Source organism: Pezoporus flaviventris, unplaced genomic scaffold, assembly GCF_033815535.1.
Source record: "Pezoporus flaviventris isolate CSIRO_AGI_PZ_B2104156 unplaced genomic scaffold, CSIRO_AGI_Pfla_v1 ptg000002l, whole genome shotgun sequence".
Taxonomy (NCBI): domain Eukaryota; kingdom Metazoa; phylum Chordata; class Aves; order Psittaciformes; family Psittacidae; genus Pezoporus; species Pezoporus flaviventris.
In genome coordinates, this window is record NW_026892550.1 from 12,516,271 (window position 1) to 12,535,531 (window position 19,261).

The 19,261-nt window shown below is 43.5% G+C and overlaps 1 protein-coding gene across 2 annotated transcripts in view; it reads left to right on the top strand.

Moving 5' to 3' along the window:
* Nucleotides 1–2,512: 2,512 nt before the first annotated feature.
* Nucleotides 2,513–19,261, top strand: part of LOC133277532 (complement C1q tumor necrosis factor-related protein 7) — a 115,942-nt gene continuing 99,193 nt past the window's right edge. Inside the window, exon 1 of one of the 2 annotated variants that reach the window (XM_061469479.1) lies at nt 2,513–3,176. The gene's annotated coding sequence lies outside the window, so the exon portion shown is untranslated. Of the gene's footprint in view, nt 3,177–17,401; nt 17,664–19,261 lie in introns of those variants that run through there. The other variant, XM_061469469.1, reaches the window with a different exon arrangement.

The window sequence follows — 19,261 nt, forward strand, 5'->3', positions numbered from 1 at the left end:
AACACTTTGGTCAGAGACAGGACATAAAGATGTCACCGGGAAAAAGCCTCAGCTGCTTGCCACATGAGAGAATTAACACTCACAATTTGTCAAGTGTGACAACTATATTCCTTAGAGCACATTGACTCCAATGCATCTATTACTTGGAGTCATGCTTTTTGTTTTCGAGATGCAACAATCAGTTATGCAACATGTACAGGACCACACGAAGACTTGCACTCACAGGCAAGGCATGAGGCATTTTCTTCCGCTTTGAAATTTCTCTGAGATGGACGTTTCCTGTTCTCCTAACCCCTGCGCTACTTGTTGTGTTGTACCTGTGAGGACATGAATGCCAAATATCAGTTTCCAGTTCAGCTCGATCCTACAGCAGCTGTGCCCAGACAAAACCAAAAGTAAGAAAATCAGTGTTCTGGTGAAGTGTTAAAATGTGAAACAGATGCCTAGAATTGTGCCTTTAGAGAGAGTAAAACTGAGCCTATCACAGGACCAGTGAGAAAGCCTATAAAAATATAATCTTTCTTCCAAAACAAATGGAGCCTGTGTTTTCTGTTGAGCACTTAAGCTTTCGAGGCTTACATAGCACTTTGCACTTTCTCCTCCAATTTTACTCTTGCCTCCTGCCTCCCATCTGGAAAGCCCAGTAAGCAAATGAAATGGTTTCAGTTCTTACCTTTTAAGATTCTCGTTATGTTGGACATCACATCCCTTTCCCTCTGACAAAGCTTTAATGACATATTCCTCCCTATTCCTCCTTCATTTTAACATAAGAGCCTAACTTCCAAGGTGCTTTAACTTTCTGTTGTGCACCTCAGAAAACTATTCAGGGTGTTTCAGAGGGCATAAAATATTAACAGCTCAGAAAAAAATACTTTCATTATTACTGCTATCAAATCACTGCAATTAATATTATTTACTACTTCACCAATGGCTATACAGTCCTTAGCCACATTTCTGGGAGGCGGGTAAGTAAATGGAAGTGAGGAAGACTCAGTCCAGAGCTAGGTATGTATCAGTAGCAGACCTCAGGTTCCTACTTCCTGCCAGTCTTCTCCACAGACCTTTAAAAAACATGTTTCTTCCCATGTGATGGGGCAATTCCCTTGCTTCCCCAAGAAAGAATCAAGAGGAAGCACCCTCTCATACGTCCTTAACAGGAGCAGAAAGAGATCAATGGAGAGAACAAGGGCAACATTCTCTGGATGATCTTTAAAAGTTCTGTTTCCCACAGGCATGCAGATACAAGTTTCTAGAGGTGCCAGTACTTAAAGAATATGCCTGATACCTGATCACTGAGTGAAAATTAAGCTACAGAAATCAATCAGGTGCATTTAAGTGACATGATAAGATGGTGTTTGTACTTTCCCTGCTGCCCACCTACAACCAGGTTCACCAGCAGATCCATAGAGCAAAATGAAAACACTCTGATAGCTATACTTCGAGGAAAAACTGGAACTTCTAAAATCATATAGTGAAGGTTCCACAGCACCATATGAATTTGTAATAGTGTTCTCTATCCCAGTTATTACCATTTAGTATTGGAATGAAACTCCATTAGGGAAAAAAAAAAAATTATCTGGTTTTCCCATCATTGAGCAATATTCTATCTATTTTTACTGAATATACAAGACTCTAAAATTCTCAATTTAAATACTTACTATTTCAGTGTCATGTAAATTAGAACATTCCAATGAGCAATATTTTTATAGCCACCTCTCAAGTGACACTTTGACATTGACTTGTTTTGTCACAGAAGATTCATTTCCTATTTTAGGGGCACCAAACACCTTTGAAAATTTCAGTCTATTGATTCCATCTTCACTTATATTAGTTCTGCAAGGAAATATAGCTGACAAAACCAAAGCGTCTTAATAACACCTTCAATGAACCTCATGTCACCTTAGCATCAGCAAGTCAGTTGGATGCATTCCCAAAAGTGTGGAGTTATTTGGGGCATAGTCTGAGGCAGGCTTTTCAGGTTCCTCCTTTTTAAACTAAAGTTTGTTGTACTCACGTGGAAGGTCAGAGACTGAAATTTCCCAAACCACTATATAATTCTGTAATTCTGCTTTTTGTTTTCTTTCTTTTAGCTACTCTGCAAGGGACCTTTTCTGTCAATTTATAAATGTGTATCACGTGTGTCAACCATAACTGGTTGAAATAACTCCCTTGCAAAAGAAGAGCAATTCAACATGGGCATAGGCAATTCTCCAGTATGAACAGCAATTTGCGTGCTTCGCTATCTTAATTGGAGCAAAGCAGAATAGAGCCATCCCCAGTAAGCAGATGCCTTTGAAAACCATGCTTCTGCTATGTAAATCTCGACAGTACCTCAGAAGATCATTATCATAAATGTCTTTTGAAACTACCTAAAATCACAAGTTTGAAACTCCAAAATCAAGAAGTTTGGGATTTGTGCTCAGCTTGAGTGTCCCAACCACCCCATGAGAGGGGTACCCCACATTGCACTAGCAGAGGAAACCTAGGAGAAAGCCCCCAGACCTGTCCGCAGAGCCTCTGACCAAGAGCTAGTGCCTCTAAAATCACTGTGGGTCTTTTGGCCAATTTGGGAATCAGGGTCCTTTAGGAACTCCGAGCTCTTCATGTATTTGAGGCTGCTGCTTCTTCCTCCACTTTGAGGCAGATGCTGCTCCTCCCAGGTCCCACACTGAGGGGACTACATGCCAGAAGCATCATGCTTTTTTCCTCTTCTCTGTGTCTTTACTGTGAAGGAGACAACTTAGCCCGTCATGCTTTCCAAAGATGATATAACATTACCTCGGGGAGGCTATGCCCCACATCCTGTTAAGACTCTGTCATACCGCTTCAGACTGGAGCACACACTTGCTCCTTGCTCCATGGTATATATTGAGCTCCTTCCAGCAGGAGTTTTACAGCAAGCTCACAGTTGCTTTAAATTAGACAGGTTGGCAAGTGGCCGAGGAAAGAAGTGGAGCTTATTTAGCTGAGACAGACAGTTACAAAACGCAACACGAGAGCATCAAGCTTCAAATAAGTTTTCACAAAGTACATTATTTGTCATCACAGTGCTTAAATTTGTTGTAAGGGATTTTAAATCACCAGCAACTACCTGCTGGCTTGAATTTGCAACTCCTACCCAAACGGAGCATGTTGCTTTCCCTGAAAAATCCAATGTCTTCTACTCGAGTGTGAAGGTAAGTTGTAACTGACTTGACTTTCCTATTCTGTCTTCTCTGAAATGCATTTGAAGAAGGGAATGCAATAGAGAGAAAAATGCAGATTTTTGCTGATTCTATTTGATTTGCTTTAATGGGACTTCAGTGAAATCTGCTCTTGTGTCTTGTCTTGTAAGAGGAGAGTAATGAACTTGGACATTTAAGCACATAACGTTCTTATCAGAAAGTTACCAGACAGATTTATTATGTTTTAATCAATTTCTGGCAAAAAAGCTGAGTTTTCAATGTCCACCTTTCACAGGGTTCAGGGTGATTAAATTGGCTTAAATATTTTGAGCTATTTCTCTCCATTTAGCTTTAATCTTACATTCCATCAATCCGAAACAGAGATTACTGTTGTATTTTTTTCCCCTTGTGAATAATTCCAGTATCATTCCAAATCTTCACTTTGACCTTTGTTGCTATGGTTTCGCAGAAACTTGTTTTGAAAAAAAAACCCACCCTATAATCTGTAAATATGAAACGAATCATTTTGCTTCAGGGTTGTTCAGAGTTAAGCTCCTGCAATTAACTTATTAAACTCTCACAAATATTTCAATGTTTTATTTTGTTGGGGTGTTTCTTCTATTTGGTTGGGTGTTTTTCAAGGTGGTTTAGCACTTTGTGCTTCCACTGCTACCAGCAGTGTGTGTCACATCTATGTGCAGACTGTGAGAATGTGTGTTGTTCAATATACATGAAATGCTGAGTGTAAGTGATTCAGCACAGCCTTGGTCCGGGTAGGTGAGAGTGTAAATGGATTGGCAGTTTCTGGCTCCCTTTTTCCCCCTGCGTCTCTGGCAACCATCATCCAGGCGAGGCTGAGGCACGGCTCAACAGCATGCTAGCTGCCCAAAACTCGATACTCACAATGGTGGCTCATTTCTCTAACCCACTCACTTTCAAGGACATGATGAAACTGTTCAGGATGAAGTTCTAGGAAAATATGGGTGTGAACACAGCATTAACAGCCCTTGGAGCTGCGTGAGCTATGGAAATTCACCAACAGCAACCTGCTTCAGAAATCACACAACTGTCGTGTTACATAGCATGCTGCATTTAAAAAGGCATAAAATCCCTTCTTCCTACAGTGCTTGCTCCCTGCTTTTTCTGGCCTGGGACAACTTCAGATGTGCTACTGGAGCAGATTTTCCCTCGTGGGAATGCAGGACTGTCGGTCCCCCTACACTGTTTGCCCACGGGCCATGCTCTGCCTAAGAAATGTGTTTAAAAAGAGAAGCATGGAACAGAGAGGGCAGGGAAAGAGTGTGGAAAAGCAAAACTGGAAGTGGAGGAGCTGATACGCCTGCCCGCTGCCACAGAGGAAATCCTGGAAACCTGGTTCCCTTTGAAGCTACCCATGAGCTAAGTTTTGTGTGGGTGCGTCATCCACACCGAGTTATGGAAAGGCAGGGCTGGGGACACCTCCACTCGGTGTCACCTGGGAGAGCACTAGGTGGTGTGGGGATTGGGAAGCATAATCCCCTCTCTTAGAGGCTGCCAATTCCTTGTCCTTCCTCCACAATACTCCACCAATCTGACAGGCTGGTCCTACTCTATATTGCTTAATGATACAGGGAACAGGATGGTTTCTGAAATCGAGTATCAGCCACAGGGACTGCTTCTGCCTCAGAAGCATTAACAAGGAATGATGCAAACAAAGAATATAGTGTTCATATAATTTCATCCCCTCTGTCATCTCCACACTTCACTGTTGCACTTTTCTAAAGCTCATTCACAGTGGCAAGATGAGAAGGTAGATGGAAGGTGCCATATGAACAGTGTCCTGAGGGCTAGGTTTGAGCTCCTGCAGGATAAGATCATCTGTCCCATGCACTGTGACAGAGCTAATTTATATTCTTAATCCTCTGTGATATGTCCATTCACAGGTCTGTCCCATGCAGAGATGAGCCTGATTTCCAGAGTCCTTAAAACAGATGCTACAACAACATTATGCATACCATCACTGCAGGACCATACGACATCCATGTTACCAAAGAGACACATTGCAGATGATAAAATGTATGTTTAAACTGAAAAATATAGAGGCTTTGCAGGCTCATTTTTGTGATCATACCTGGAAAATGAAGGCTACAATTGAGATGATTACAGGCCAGATTTACATTTTAGTTACAGGCGTTGGGCTGCAGTTGTCAGCAAAAGGTATTCTTTTCACTCACAGTCTCTCTGATGTAAGAGGGGCAGATCAGTTGAGTAGTTTCTCGGTTGGGTTATTAGAGAAATCAAGATTGCTGTGATTTCCCGATGCTGAAATAAATTGTTCCAGTTCTTCCTAAATTAGGATCCATCCTTCATTTTGGAAAAGCAGTGTGATCTGCTCCTGATTGTCTAGCATCAATCCTCACCTGATATAAGGTGCAGATGGGAAAGCTCAAAGCAATGAAGATGGAACTGCAGAGGACCTGACTCAATCCTCCAAAGACACTTTATGGTTTCACTAAGCCTTGTGGTGTGGGGAGATAAACCCATATGATCAAAGAGTCTACACTTTTCTGTGAGGTATATACATTGGGAAGGACAGAACTGTTTAGTACAAAACCGAATCTTATCACAGAGTGTAACACAGACCATTTTAAAGGGGAAGAATAGGCTATGTATAATAGAAAAAAAGATCTTGGCAGTGAGAGATATACAGTTATAAAATAATCAGAGGGACTGAAAAGTCTCACTGGCTGGGATGGCTCACTTAGTCTGGGCCAACCTAGACCAACTCTGTGGGGAGCAATCTTCCCTAGGCTGAGAGATGTGAAAGTCCATATGTTGTGCTGGCTTCAATGTATTGGCTCTCCTTCAGTTTATCTATCTACTGGATTTGTCTTCCTCATCTGTGTAGTATTGTGTATCTCAGACCCAAATGGGGTGCAGTCTACAGAAGTGGAGGCCAAATCTCAAACAAGATTTAATGGTGATAGTTGACTGTGTTTGGACACCATCAGGCCACCCATCCTATTTTCAGTTTATGCTCTCCTCTTCCCCTTTGAAGAAACCCCAAACCCAAAATCAGACACCCTGCAACAAACAGGAACATCTGGCAAAAGTCTGAGGTTAGAGCTGGGAAAGGATGTATTGTAATTCATGTGCTCTGTTTTATTTCTCCCAGTTTTTGCCGCATTCTTTCAAGACATTTTTCCACAAGTGGAGAGCTTATTAATAACAGAGGTGGGATTTGAAGTGTGCTTCAAAAATGTGCAATAAAACCAGGGAGTGACATGCTATAAAAACAAGGAGGGATCAAAGGGCAGATATGAAAAGGTGTGTGTCCAGCCTGCTCACCCCACCTCTTTCTTTTGGTCCGATGGGCTTTGTGGCTGGGTCCAGGCCAGCATAGGAATCTCGTCACTGCAGCACAGGGGTATTTGATCCATGAGCTGCTGAGAGGGAGCTCCCTTCTTCTTTTCACTCTTTGGAAAAAAGAAGGCTGAACTTTTCCTGGATTTGTCCAGGAAAAATCTCCCTTTTCTTGGAGGGAGAGGCTCCCTGTGCTGGAACACGCGTCTGCTATCCTCACTACAACTCAGGACCAAAAGTCTTTTCCCTTTTCAGCAGTCTATAAAAACTTGATGTTACGCCAGCCTTGCTAGCCCCGCACTGATGTTCCTGCACAGCGCCGGTCTGCTGTGCTTCAATATACCTGGGGATCGAGCCCACCTCCCCAGAACATCCCAGACTGCTCCTCGCAGTCCTTTTTTACTAACCAGTGGAAGTGGCTCCTTTGGGACACAGCAGAGAAACACCTAGGTTGCGCTTTGCATCCATTGCTTATTCTAGAAGCCATTTCACTAGGGGTTTTTATAGGGCAATTGGCTCCTTTGAGTCTTTATGAGCTCCAGCTCTGCACATATGTGCTCTGAAAGTCATCTTCCGGAGTCTGTACTTTTTTGGTCCCCAAACACAAGAACAGTCTTTGATCACAGCCCTGCATCAGCAGCCTTCCCAGTCCCACACGTATTTACTTGTCTCCAACTTCTCTTTAATCCCTGTACCGTTTTCCTCCTGTAGATTACCAATCTGTTATCCTTCTATAAGAATAACCCCTCCGTTTTCCATTTTCCTGCTGGCAGCCATTCCTCCCCAAAGTGATGGTGGTCAATGGGTCACCCAGTAACCCCTTCTCAAATGATGCAGGAATGTGCTCTCCAGCTTCCTGAGAGCTGTCTTCCCAGTGGCTGGAGGAAGACCAAGGCTGGTTTGGCCTCTCCTCAGTTCCTGTTTGTATTATTCAGAGCAGACATTCCTGCTAGGAAGTGGTGATACATGTCTGCAGATCACCTCTGAGCACCAGCTTTGAGGTGGGGCAGCAAGAAATTATTCAAGGGAGTGGCAGTGATTTTGAGGGTGGGAAGAGGATGGTCTATGGTCCAGCAAAGCAGTTTGCATAAAGGTCTGGTGTCCGGGCCGCAGCTCCCTCCTGCACCTCCAGAGCAAGTAGGTCCTCTCTGCCCAGGGCTGGTCCCCAAGTCTCGGAGGGGCTGTGCTGCACACCCATGTCCATGGGTGTGCAGTGGGTATTTTCTGGTTTCTACAGAGGAGGGGTTGCATTTCCCTGAATTTTAAGCTTTACAGCTGGATTATGCTGCTTTACATTGGAATGGGAACACTGGAGATTGCCTTCAGCTTTTTTCTCCTGCAGGAATACCTAGGGTGACTCCCTGCATACTGATGGACAATACGCCTCAGTCCTGACTTTGCAGCCTGCTTTGGGCAGAACTGTGATTCAGAATTGCTGTGCATTGAATTTCTCAGGCAGAAATACATGCATTTTGCACTGCATCACACCTAACAGTGCCTCCTGTGCTACCAGGAGGTGTCCAGCTTGTAGGAGCTGTACTGTTACAGTCTGAGAGCATGGACTGAATCTACCCAGGGTTTCTTTCTCTGACAGATCTGACCAGTTACTGGAAAATTGTGGTTAAATGCACATAATCCTCAAACTCCCCTAGAGAAAATATCCAGGCAGAAAAAGAGGGCATCTTGGTGATAGGAGCCCTTAGAAACCACCCAGCCTCTTGGCTTCTCCCTTTCTGCAGACATACTCTGTCCTTGAGGATCAGGGCTGCTGTCTGAGGGTTTTGATTGCCAAAGGCTGAAAAAACCCTATCTGACTGGTGTGTGTAAAACATGTTTCTGCAGCCCAGTAGGGCATGTATTAAAACCCTGCCGTGAGATCCAGGCCACACCAAGGTCAAAAAAATCCTCATGGTTCTCTTTGTGGGGGTGTTGTAAGGTGATGCACAGAATGGGTCTGTCATGGGTATAGGTCTACTGATGCCAAAGGTGTATTTGCATTGCTGCATCTGGCAGGATTTAGTGCCAGCTTTCCACTCCTGCAGATCATGGCTTGTAGCCAGGAGGGCTGTTTCCATATCTCCTGCATGAGGTGGAAGCCCGTATGAAGTGCTTTGATGTGGTGTGTCTCTTGGCCGTTTCCATCCTTCCTTGGCAATTGGGAAGTTGTGTCACCTCTGTAGGGATATGCCAGGGTTGTGAAACGTCTCTGTTCCCTCAGTTAGTACCATTTTCTTCATCAGAGGGGATGGCCGGGCTGCTTACTGCCACCATTGCTCAGGCTTGAGCAACCTCTGCAGCAACTCTGGTATGAGGTTTGGATTCTTTGACGTTCAGACTTGATGATCCCATAGCAGAAACAGTTTTGCTTGCACAGAAGAGCTGCCAAGACACCCTTACAAGGAAGGCTGTGCTGAGTGCATGCTGCTGGAGATGATCACCACTGCTCCAACGTCCCCAGAAGCTACCCTGAGCAGGTCCAGCAGCAGCCACGCACCTCCCATGCCCGCTGAGCCTCTGTGCTGAGGGGAGAAGAGCTGATCCTCTTGGACCCCATGGGCAGAGGTCGGCAGGACCATGCCCTGGTACTGAATCCCCCCAGGATGGGAGCAGCCGGCCGGACACTTAGCTGTACATGCCTCCTTTCCAGCGTGCCAGCGGAAGCAGATGTTTCTAATTTATCACTAAAAACAAACAACTTAATCCCCCAAATATGCAGCAGTGGGGGGTGAGGAGGGGCCCTTCCATTTAAAGCTGATTTATAAAATGGATAATTAAGGTTAATTTGTTCACAAATGAAGCAAATATGTGTCAGACGCCATAAACAGCACTTCCTCCTTCTCATTTTCACAAGCCCTCAACATCCAAACCTGAGGCAACAGGGTAAGTTCCTGTTCCACTAGCCAAAAGCAGCTGGCACTGCTTCCTTTCATCAATGACTCTAATATTTATCTATTTAGGCCTTCAGAGCATCATTTGTGTGTAAGAGGCATTGCAGCCCTCTGTTGCGTGGGTGCCAAAGGCAGGCCCGAGCGGCAGCTCCAGCTCACCCCTTCTTGCTTTTGAAGGCATTGTTACACCCTGGCTGCCTGAGGGTGAAGGCTGGAGTGCAAGACAGCATGGTGTATGGAGACTGCTGTGGTCAAACCCCCAGGCAGGACCTGCACCAAGAGCTCTCACAGGAACCATGTTCACTCTACTTAATGAAATGGCTGAAGGTGCCAATGGGAAGGGACCTGAGTCCAAACATATTTCAGATAAGACTTAGAAAATTACTGCTTTTACCTGTGCTGTGTCAGTGCTGGAGGCCACAGCTAACCACACAGCATCTGTATTTCAGCACATGTACATATAACGAGCCATCCAAACACATTATACATACCCCACTTCTGCTGACACCTACTTCAGACCTCCAGTTCCTACTGCTTACAGCTCGTGTTATTGTACATTAAGAAAGCTTTTCTCCAGGCAGCTTGGCATACAGCCACAGCACGTCTGCCATGCACAGGCAGCACTGAAGTTAACAGCAACACAGCAGCTTTAAGATTTTAATAGCTCCTGCAGACATGGCATCAATGCGGCTCTGTTCTGCAGAAGGGGGGAATGTGGGAGCTGCCACCTGAAGTCTCTGGGCCCTGGGTGTCTGTGAAAGGCAATGGCAAAAGGCAACCCCTGCGGGCAGCAGGATGGTTGAAATGCCTGGGCATCCACAAAACAGCCACTATTTGGTGTGGGAATGGGTGGGGCTCCTTGTGTCTGTGGACCCCCCCTCCCCCAGGGTTCCAGGCTGGGGATGCCAGGGCTCACTGGGGCTGGTCCGAGATACTGTGGGTCACTGCAACAGGCAACAGGGTGCTCGGAAAGGCAGGGAAAGGGAGGCAGAGTTTCTAGCATGTTGTTACCTGCACACTAGGGGTTTACAGGTTTATTTCCTAAGGGGTAAAACGCAAAGAATACTGAGCTTGATCTGCAAATTGCTGTGCTAAACAGCAATGCCCTGTGATGTAGGAAATGGACAGCTGCCCCCATTTCCTCAACTATCCCTTTAAAAACAGGATTTAATTAGTTGTCTTTTCCTGGTAGGCACTGGAGTGCTTCTCGTTCCTCATACGCCTGTGCCTCTGCTGCAGAAAAGGATCCAATGGCACAGACTACCACCCCTGGGTCTCTCACACACAAGAATAAGCCCCTGCAAGCCCAGGCACATGGGTGCGTGTACTGCAGCCATGGCACAGAATGCTGCTTCTGGAAGTTTGGAATTTGGGGTTTAATTGCAGCAGCTGAGTGGGTTGTGAGAAAATGCAAAATAGCCTCATATACAGCTTTCTGCTGGGGACACTGAAAAGGTGATAAGGCTGTGAGATGCTGTTGTAGTGACCAGTGCTCCTCTCCTCAGCAGCCTGTTCTGCTGTGAGCAGTATCTCCTGGGGTTGGAGCAGTCAGGAAATCCTCCTCCTCCATCATTTCTATGAAATGGTAGAATTAGGCAATGTGCCAGGATTGCAAGGAACTTCCCATCGAGCCAAAATGTCAGGTAGGCTAAGAGAAAGAGAAGGAGTATAGAACAGAAGAAAACCAGAAGAAAAGCAGGATAAAAGTCAACATGAGCACTAAGAGCAGGAATCAGCTCCAGCTACTACACTCTCATCCCTCCCATCGCAATATACATAAATCAATCTGGGAAAACAGTGTGTTTGAGAAGAAAACAGAAGACAACTGGAACAGCACTGAGTTTGAATAGAGCTGAAGCAATTCTATTTTGGGGCTAAACAAAAAAACCCACATTTTTCCACTCAATCAGACAAGCCTGTATCACTTAATCAGTTTTAAGCTACGTGCAATGAGAGCACCAGCACCAGTTTCTTCTGCAAAGCTGCAATCTGCTTTTCAGTTTTGAAGCCTTTTCCCAAATGAAGACACCATATGCTATTAAATTAGTTTGTACCTGTGATGGCAGCCCTTTACTTCTTGCAAACTGCTGTGCTTCAAGTGGTGATACACACTGCAAGCAGCTTCTTCTCTACCTAGTTAAAGGGGTCTCTCCCCTCATTCTGTACCTGTGAGCAATCGTTGTCAGAAAGCCTCGTGCTTGAAGGAATGAAGCTGTTTGCAGCTCATTGCAAGAAAGGCACATTTTCCTTTGATGTTTCCAATAGCTTGGTCTGAAACTGCCTCAACTTCACTCCAGACCTGATGAAAAAACTGGTGAACTTGAAGGAGGAAAGCTATTTCAAATTTCCAGATATATCTGAACATGATATTTTGGGATACTGATTTTTGTTTCTGACTGATTTTTCCCACAGTTGTAGAGAAGAAAGGGCCACCGATTTATCTCATGGCGGATTTGATCTGTTGCAATAAGGACCATTTTCTTAAACTGTCAAAAGATTAGACATAATGTTTTACCATCACGTTGAAGGGAGAAAAGCAGCAGATTTTTTATGGGAAAGTGACAGAAGCTACTGACAGCATGCTTTCTGACTCCCAGGGAGTTTGTTTTGCCTTTCTACCTCTGATGAAGTAGCAGTAGTTGAAATAAGGTTTGCTTTTGGCTGAAGAGAGATACACTCCAAAATGGAAGAGGGGGAATGTCCTTGCCATAAAGCACATGCAGGCTTCACTCATGTTGTCTGACCTCTGCAAGGGAAGGCAGTTTATTAAAAACTCCTTTCTGACCCTCAAATGGGAAATTACACAGCTCCTCAAGCACAGGTTCAGGACATTTCTATCTGAGCGTGAGATTTGCTTTTGATGGGTTTTAATGGCATGTGTTGTTGATGTTCCTAAATTATATAGCTCACTGAAGCATTCAAAAACAAATGTTCAGTCCCCATGGGGCATGATAAAAGGCATAAGGATAAGCTTTGATGTGGATATAAAGCCATAGTAGGTGTCAGGGCCTGAGTCATCTTCCAGTGGCACCCACATGACCAGAAAGGGAATATATATGTTTCTGCACATTTTTGAGCTGGAACTTCATCTGGTGTACATTAATTATACTGCCTTTGCAATCAATGAAGCAGTACTGATTTATATCAGTTCAAAATACAGTTATTCGGATTTCAAGACTGAGAAGTTATACAGACAAGATATTGCACACTACAGGTTTAAAAGGGAGACTTCCTTTATACATATTAATGACACATTAAAATTAAAATAAATTGCACTTTAAAAAGTCAGAATTCTTCATTTTTAATGTGCAATTTGAAGCATCAACAGGAAATGGCAGCTCCCAAGTTCTTGCCCACTATTCACTAGTCCCTATACCAGCTAAGACTACTTGAACAAGTGCCTTTAGCATCTTCTCTTAAGTAAGTGAGCTAATGCTGCAGTCCTAATTTGGCTGGCTAGGCAAGTCTGAGCAGTGTACAGGATGAGGGCTGGCTGTATGGGACATCCACATATGGGTTGCAAAGAAACGTAAGTGGATCACTCCAGGAAACAGAACAAGTCTAGCACAGATCTGTGACCCGTGCTGTATTTTCTGTTTTTCTCAGAAGTAATATATCATTTCCTAGCTATGTGCCATTTATATATAAATGTATTGTTGGGAACATGTATAAAACAGTATCTGTCACCAAAACCCAAATGTGAGATCAAAGTGTGGAGGCCATGCATACGAGCCACTTGTTTAAACAGTTTCGTTTTCGTTCTCGTCTTTCATGACAAGACTATCTTGTCTTTCATTCTTCCCAAGCCTCCCTCAGTATGAATTGAATTTCAAAACAAAAATTGATTCCAGATGTTATAAGTATATTTATCTAGGCCTGCAATTTAAACAAGTTAGAGCAATACTCACCTTCATATAGTTTTTGATCATTACAATATGAATTCTCACTGACACCAGTGGAGATCAAGGTTTCCAAACCCACCTTTTATTAATCTGGATTGCACTCCAGATTGTCAGAAGGGCTGTGTTTTAAGGACAATCATTCATCTGATGATCCCTAGCACAGCTGCCTACCACATGTACAGCAGCAGTGTTAACACTTCTTCATTTTCCCCTACTTTCAGCTTTAGCGCTGGAACCCATTACACAGCTGGCATCTCACAAGTGCTGTGCTACTTTGCCCCTTGCCTCAAAAAGTGATTTGTAATAGCAGGGTGACTAGCAATAACTAACAGCTAATAGCAGGAACGCACAGAGAGCTGACAGCAGGTAGGATGCCAGCCCTGAGAGATGACCACTCAGTTTCTTACTAGAACAAGCTGTGTAATCTCTGGCAAATAATGTCATCCTTGTGCCCTAGTTCACATCTGTAAAAGGAGCTATTATTTTTTGGCTTCCATGCCAGACAAGTATAATCAAATGATTGGGTGATCATTTGTGCAATAACCAAAATTTGTAATTACCTGGGATAAGAGATGCAAATTCCCTCTGGATCACAATCATTAAGTCAGCTCCTTGCTCTTGGAGGTAACGAAGGTCAGGTGTGCTCTATGGAATGGAAAACCCTGAATAACAGAGTCATCATGGCATGTACTGCAGAGGCAGCTGCCAGCTGATTGGACCCGCTTTGAGCAGATGCTGGATGAGATGAACTCCAAAGGTCTCTTCCAACCCAAATTACTCCTACAATTCTATTCTAATGCTGCATCTCTGCAAGTACATCTTCTTGGAGCACTGGAGACCATGGTGCACATCGCCAAAGTAGTGCTGCAGCAGATAGCCTGCCTTCATCGGGGACGGATCAGATGAGTCAGGAAGGACTGGGCAGATTCATGGCAGTTCAACGACTCCACCAAAAGTATTTAAGGACTTGTGGCCCCAGGCTGATCCCAGAAACAGTCTAAGTGTCTTTCGGTAGCACTGTGACTCCATGGAGTCAGGCAATGGCACAGTTTACCTCCAGATGAACCATCTAAAGCTAGTGAAAGTTTACTACACTGAGAAATACAGTCTCTAGTTCACATTTACCTGCCATGTCATCTGACATTGTCACTGAATCAGTGTTTTAGTCCTTCCAGGCCAGCCTTGACTTGCAATAGCAAAACTGAGCCTTGTGGGTCCCATTCGCTCTGTGTATGTTGCATCAATCATAAACTAAGTGTGGGCTTTGTAAAAGCCTCATGAGCTGACCTTGGAAATAACATCTACTGGGATGTATATCCCTCGGTGGCCAAATTTGTTAAAGCTGTGCATAACATCAGACAATTTCAAAACAAAGTCTGATAAAGGTGGTTTCAATGGACTGCCTCATCAGACAGAGGGACCTGCTTTCTCAGGGTCTCAGAGGTACCCAGAGTGTCATGCTAGCAGAGCAGCACTTCCAGCCTGCAGGCAACACAGCAAGCTGATCATCTGCATGAGGTTTGGAAGATAAATGAGAAACATAAGACTTGAATTTACATATAAGGGTCTACACTTCTATCAGGGGAACTAGAAACAAAAAGAAGAAAAAAGATTATAAATTTTTTATGTGGTAGATCATGACATAGACTTCACCAACAAGTCTCATACATTTCTATTTGTGTTACAGCTCCTGGGGTTCTGGCCAAGCTTCTACTTTCACATTCACAACTGCAATTGTAAGTGTGACCCTTAGCTTGGGAACTGTTTTCATAGCTCCTTCATAAATGTCTGTGAATGCATATTCAATATTCAGTAAAGCAGATGACATTTTCAGACACCAGCTGCCTCCAGTTGTGAGACACGACTGCACATGGCCACCATAAAACACAGAGCCCCAAGGCTTACAGGGCTTACACAGCTGTGTTGTGGCTGAAATGAGCTGGGGAAGAAACTGTCCGCACATGGGGGCTGCACTGCCTGATGTGTTGTTGCTTCTTCAAGCAAAAGCCAGATCCCTGGGGCAGAAAGTCCTGGGGGCCAATCAGCTGGTGCTCAAATTAGTGGTGCATTTCACATATCCATACTGAAAACAAGGTTTGGTTCTCAGAAGTCAGATATTCTGCTTGTCTCAAAGCACTTCACAAAGAAGCAGGTAATGATGTACAAGCAATTATTGAAGTTTATCCTCCTGTAGATACAGAAAGAAATCTGGATGGGATCCTGATATGCCCCATTCATGGGGCTGCTTCCTGAAAACTGGGTAAGAGGGAGCAGTCCTGTGTGCCAAGCCTTGCTCCTGCAAACCAGGTCACAAGGCCTCAGCATCTTAAAACAGTTGTTAAAAGTAAAAAATCCCTGTTATGTTCTAAAAATAGACAAGTTGAACTGGCAGAGAGAGAGAAAACATGTGCTTGCTGATGGCTTAGCAAAGAGGGAAGTGCAGCTGAGCAGGAGCCAACACGCCTGAGTTCCGCACGTAAATAAACCTTAGGTATGAGACTTCAGCTCGGTGTAGAGAAAACGTGTTTTGGTATCATCTTGCACCAACACAAGTTTTAAAGCAACACCTTTCATACATGAATTTTAATGAACAAAAAAAAAAAAAAAGAAAATCAATGCCAATACTTTGAAATTCAAGATACACGTGTGTGGTCTGATAGTGCCTTGTATTTTGAAAACACTGGTGGAGAAAGGGAAGGGGAAAAGACTGGGAAGAGTTGAAAAGAATCAAAATTAATTCATTGAACACCTAAAGCTTCAGTATTTGACAAAGGAAGCAGATATAAATGGAAATCAAATTGAAACCGAGACTTCTCTCGTTCAACACTGCTACTCATCAGCTACAACTGGGAGAGACAATTTAATTACCAATAAACAACTTTGAAGCTGTACAGATGTTTTAGTGTCTTAATAAAGTTGAAAAAAAGGAAAAAGAAACAACAAAATCTGAACTCAAGTCTGAGGCTCAAGAAAAGCCTTGATAACACACATGAAAACTGCATAGGGGATTGTTCAAGTCCATTGCAACACAAGGGGAATAGCGCACTAGACAAAAATAGGTTATTTTGATCATTCTTCATTAAAAGCTATTATTTCCTTAAGCTTGAAATGCTTATTAAAAGTTTTGAGGGTCTGGTTTTTTATCTTTCTGTTTCATAAAGCTAGGAATATTGAATTTACACTATTTTAAAGTTTGGATTTAGACTCTAAGTTTGTTTCCCTTTGTCCCCCTTTTGTAAATTAGTACAGTGGAGTGAATGAGGCCTTTGATTTTCTTTCTTTCTTATCTATTTGGTACTCCTTTTATTATGCTTAAAATATGTTGGGGTTTTTTCATCTTCTCCATAAAACCTCTGTCCTCATTGTCTGGGAATCGAATGACTGTGTTTAAAGTAACATCTTTATTCTTGTAAATATAATTCTACAATGGAGCAGGGAACTTCTTTTCTCTGAAACCTATTTTAAGCTACATCATTATCTTGCTTTTCATATTTGTCTCTCTATTTGTTCTACTAAGGACTTGTTCCAAAAGCTATGCTTGGTTCTATGACATTTCATAAGTTTAAGTAGACCAAAGGAAAAATAGAGAGAAAAAAAGAAGTAAACAGAGCTTTTGAAGAAAACGAAGAAATCTGAAAACCACTTATTTTGCTTGCAGGCAATTCATTGCATTTATGATGTCTGAAACGCTAAACTTTAGTCTGGGTTACATTTTCTGGCTGAGATACAGAGATTCTCAGAAAATCGAGGTTTGAAATAGAAAGTCAGCAGTCTTCATCTGGAACACAAGGAACCTCAGCAGAGGGGACAGAGCTGAGAGCGCTGCCACTTGGGAGCTGTGAACTGAAATAGAGAAGTCCATCATCTCTGTTTTACTTTTAAAGTATGTGAGCAAAATAAAGGCTGAAAACATGCATTGTGTTTCCATTTTGCTGTGCCTGTGCTAGGCGCATTGCTTGCATACCCTACTGGTACGGAGCTCAGCGTGCCACAGTTTCTGTGCTCCGATCGCTCACTCTTATGTTACTGCTCAAGTATGCATTCAGAAAAGAGCCAGCAGATATCATAGATTTATTCTAGTTGTTGAGGTCAAGGACTCTTTTCCTTTTTTTTTTTTGTTCAGCTGAGAGGGAACTCTTTCTGTCTTTCTTCCTTTCCTTCTAACACCAGGCAGGCTTCCTGCTTCGCAGTGTGCACCACTGATAAAAACCCATGTGGAGTACTTTTAAAGGAAATTATTTACCAATCTAAAGCACCGGTGAGTTATGTGCTGTCTCCAGTGCTAAAGGGAGGGCTTTCAGCAAAGCACAATATCTGCATGCACTGCAATTCAGAGGCTCCAGCTGCTGGAAGCTCTTGCAAGCCATGTAAGTAAGGCTTTTTTTTGCTGAAGCAAACTTCATATATTCTCTTGCCTCATAAAAGCTCTGAGATAATCAAAACTTGAGATGAATTTCCTAACACTACTAATTTTGTTATCTTCCTGTTGTTTTCAATAACGTGTGTATGTCAGCACGATAAATAACTAACATTTCTAGAAGTGTTTTGCTTGTGAATAGTGTAAGGAGCAGAATCTGTGCGTGGCTCGGGCAGGCTCTGTTTGCTTTTCTGGTTGCTGACCATTTCTGTTCTCTGTGACTGGCACAGGGACCTCTGATTTCTTTGGTATCTTGTTATTCTGATTGCTATGGGAAGCTGGCAGGAAAATGCAGAATCTGTGCAAGGAAAAGAGCATAAGGGCAGTTTAAAAAGCATGGTCAGTGAACCAAAAAGTGGTGTGTAACACCCACATTGAACTTGTGGCATTTTATAGCTTTAAACTGAGGTTTAAGTGGTCACAGATTGTGTGACTAAGAGGAACATGAAATGACAAAAGAAATGTATCTTGATGTTCATGCTCATATTTAAGTTAATCAGGTTTCTGTACGGTTATTTGGAGTTTATTGCAGGGGATGGATCAACTTCCTCTGAGCTTCATGACGCAGTTTACAGTTATGAAATATTTCCCTGTTCGCTATGCAGTTCGCGTATGTATTGGCAGACAGGTGTTGATATCCCAAATTTCACTTCTTGTCTGTGAGGTCCTCCCTACCCTTTTGATAGCTGCCTGTTTGCAGATAGGGCGATAAATGTATGACAACTGGCTGTTATGCCAGGAAGCTCCACTGACCAGCTCCACAGGTGGTATTAACCTGAGACGGAAGTTTCATGCACTCAGTGTTCCCAGTATCTTCCTGTCTGGAGAGTCTCTGGCCACTTGCATTCCTTGTAGCCTTTCTAAAAGCGTCTAATCCCTCTGACTTTTCACCTTACATGTGGCTCTCACTTTTTACCAGTTCCAAATAATGTTCAGCAGCTCCTTCCCTCTCCAGACCCACATGTCTGAAAGGCGCAAACTTTGCCCTCCAACCCTCACAGTGGAAATCTGGCACATACCCACAGGGCAATACCAACCTTATTTATTGCAGACACATCACCATGGTCACCTCTTGCATCAAGTGCTCAGAGGAACACAGACTCTGACCCCTCCCAGCCCTCCTGTTGACTTTCATATTTATGGCAATGCAAGATCCACATGGGAAAGAGGCACTGTCCATTAAGGGAGATGCCCATGATTCATGAAAGACAATGGGAAGGTCTCCTTGCCACACCTGTGTGCCAAATAGCAAGTATACTAATAGACATGCAGGGTTGTGGAGAACACAGAATGCTGCTCCCAGTGAAGCTGGGGTTTCACCTCCCTGAGCGAGAATGGGAAAAGGCTCTGTAGAAAGAAGCTTGCAAGGTGATAGCAGCACATTTTGAAGGTGCATTGGCAGGAGCAAGTTAGAGCTGCGGGGGACTGGTGTGAAAGTCAGACTCCTCTGCTGAGGGAGGAAGAAGATGCTGCTTTTTCAAGAGTGTTTGGAAAATGGCAGAAAGTTTAATTTTCAGTACGGAGGTGGGTAGGAGCTGAGGTAACTCT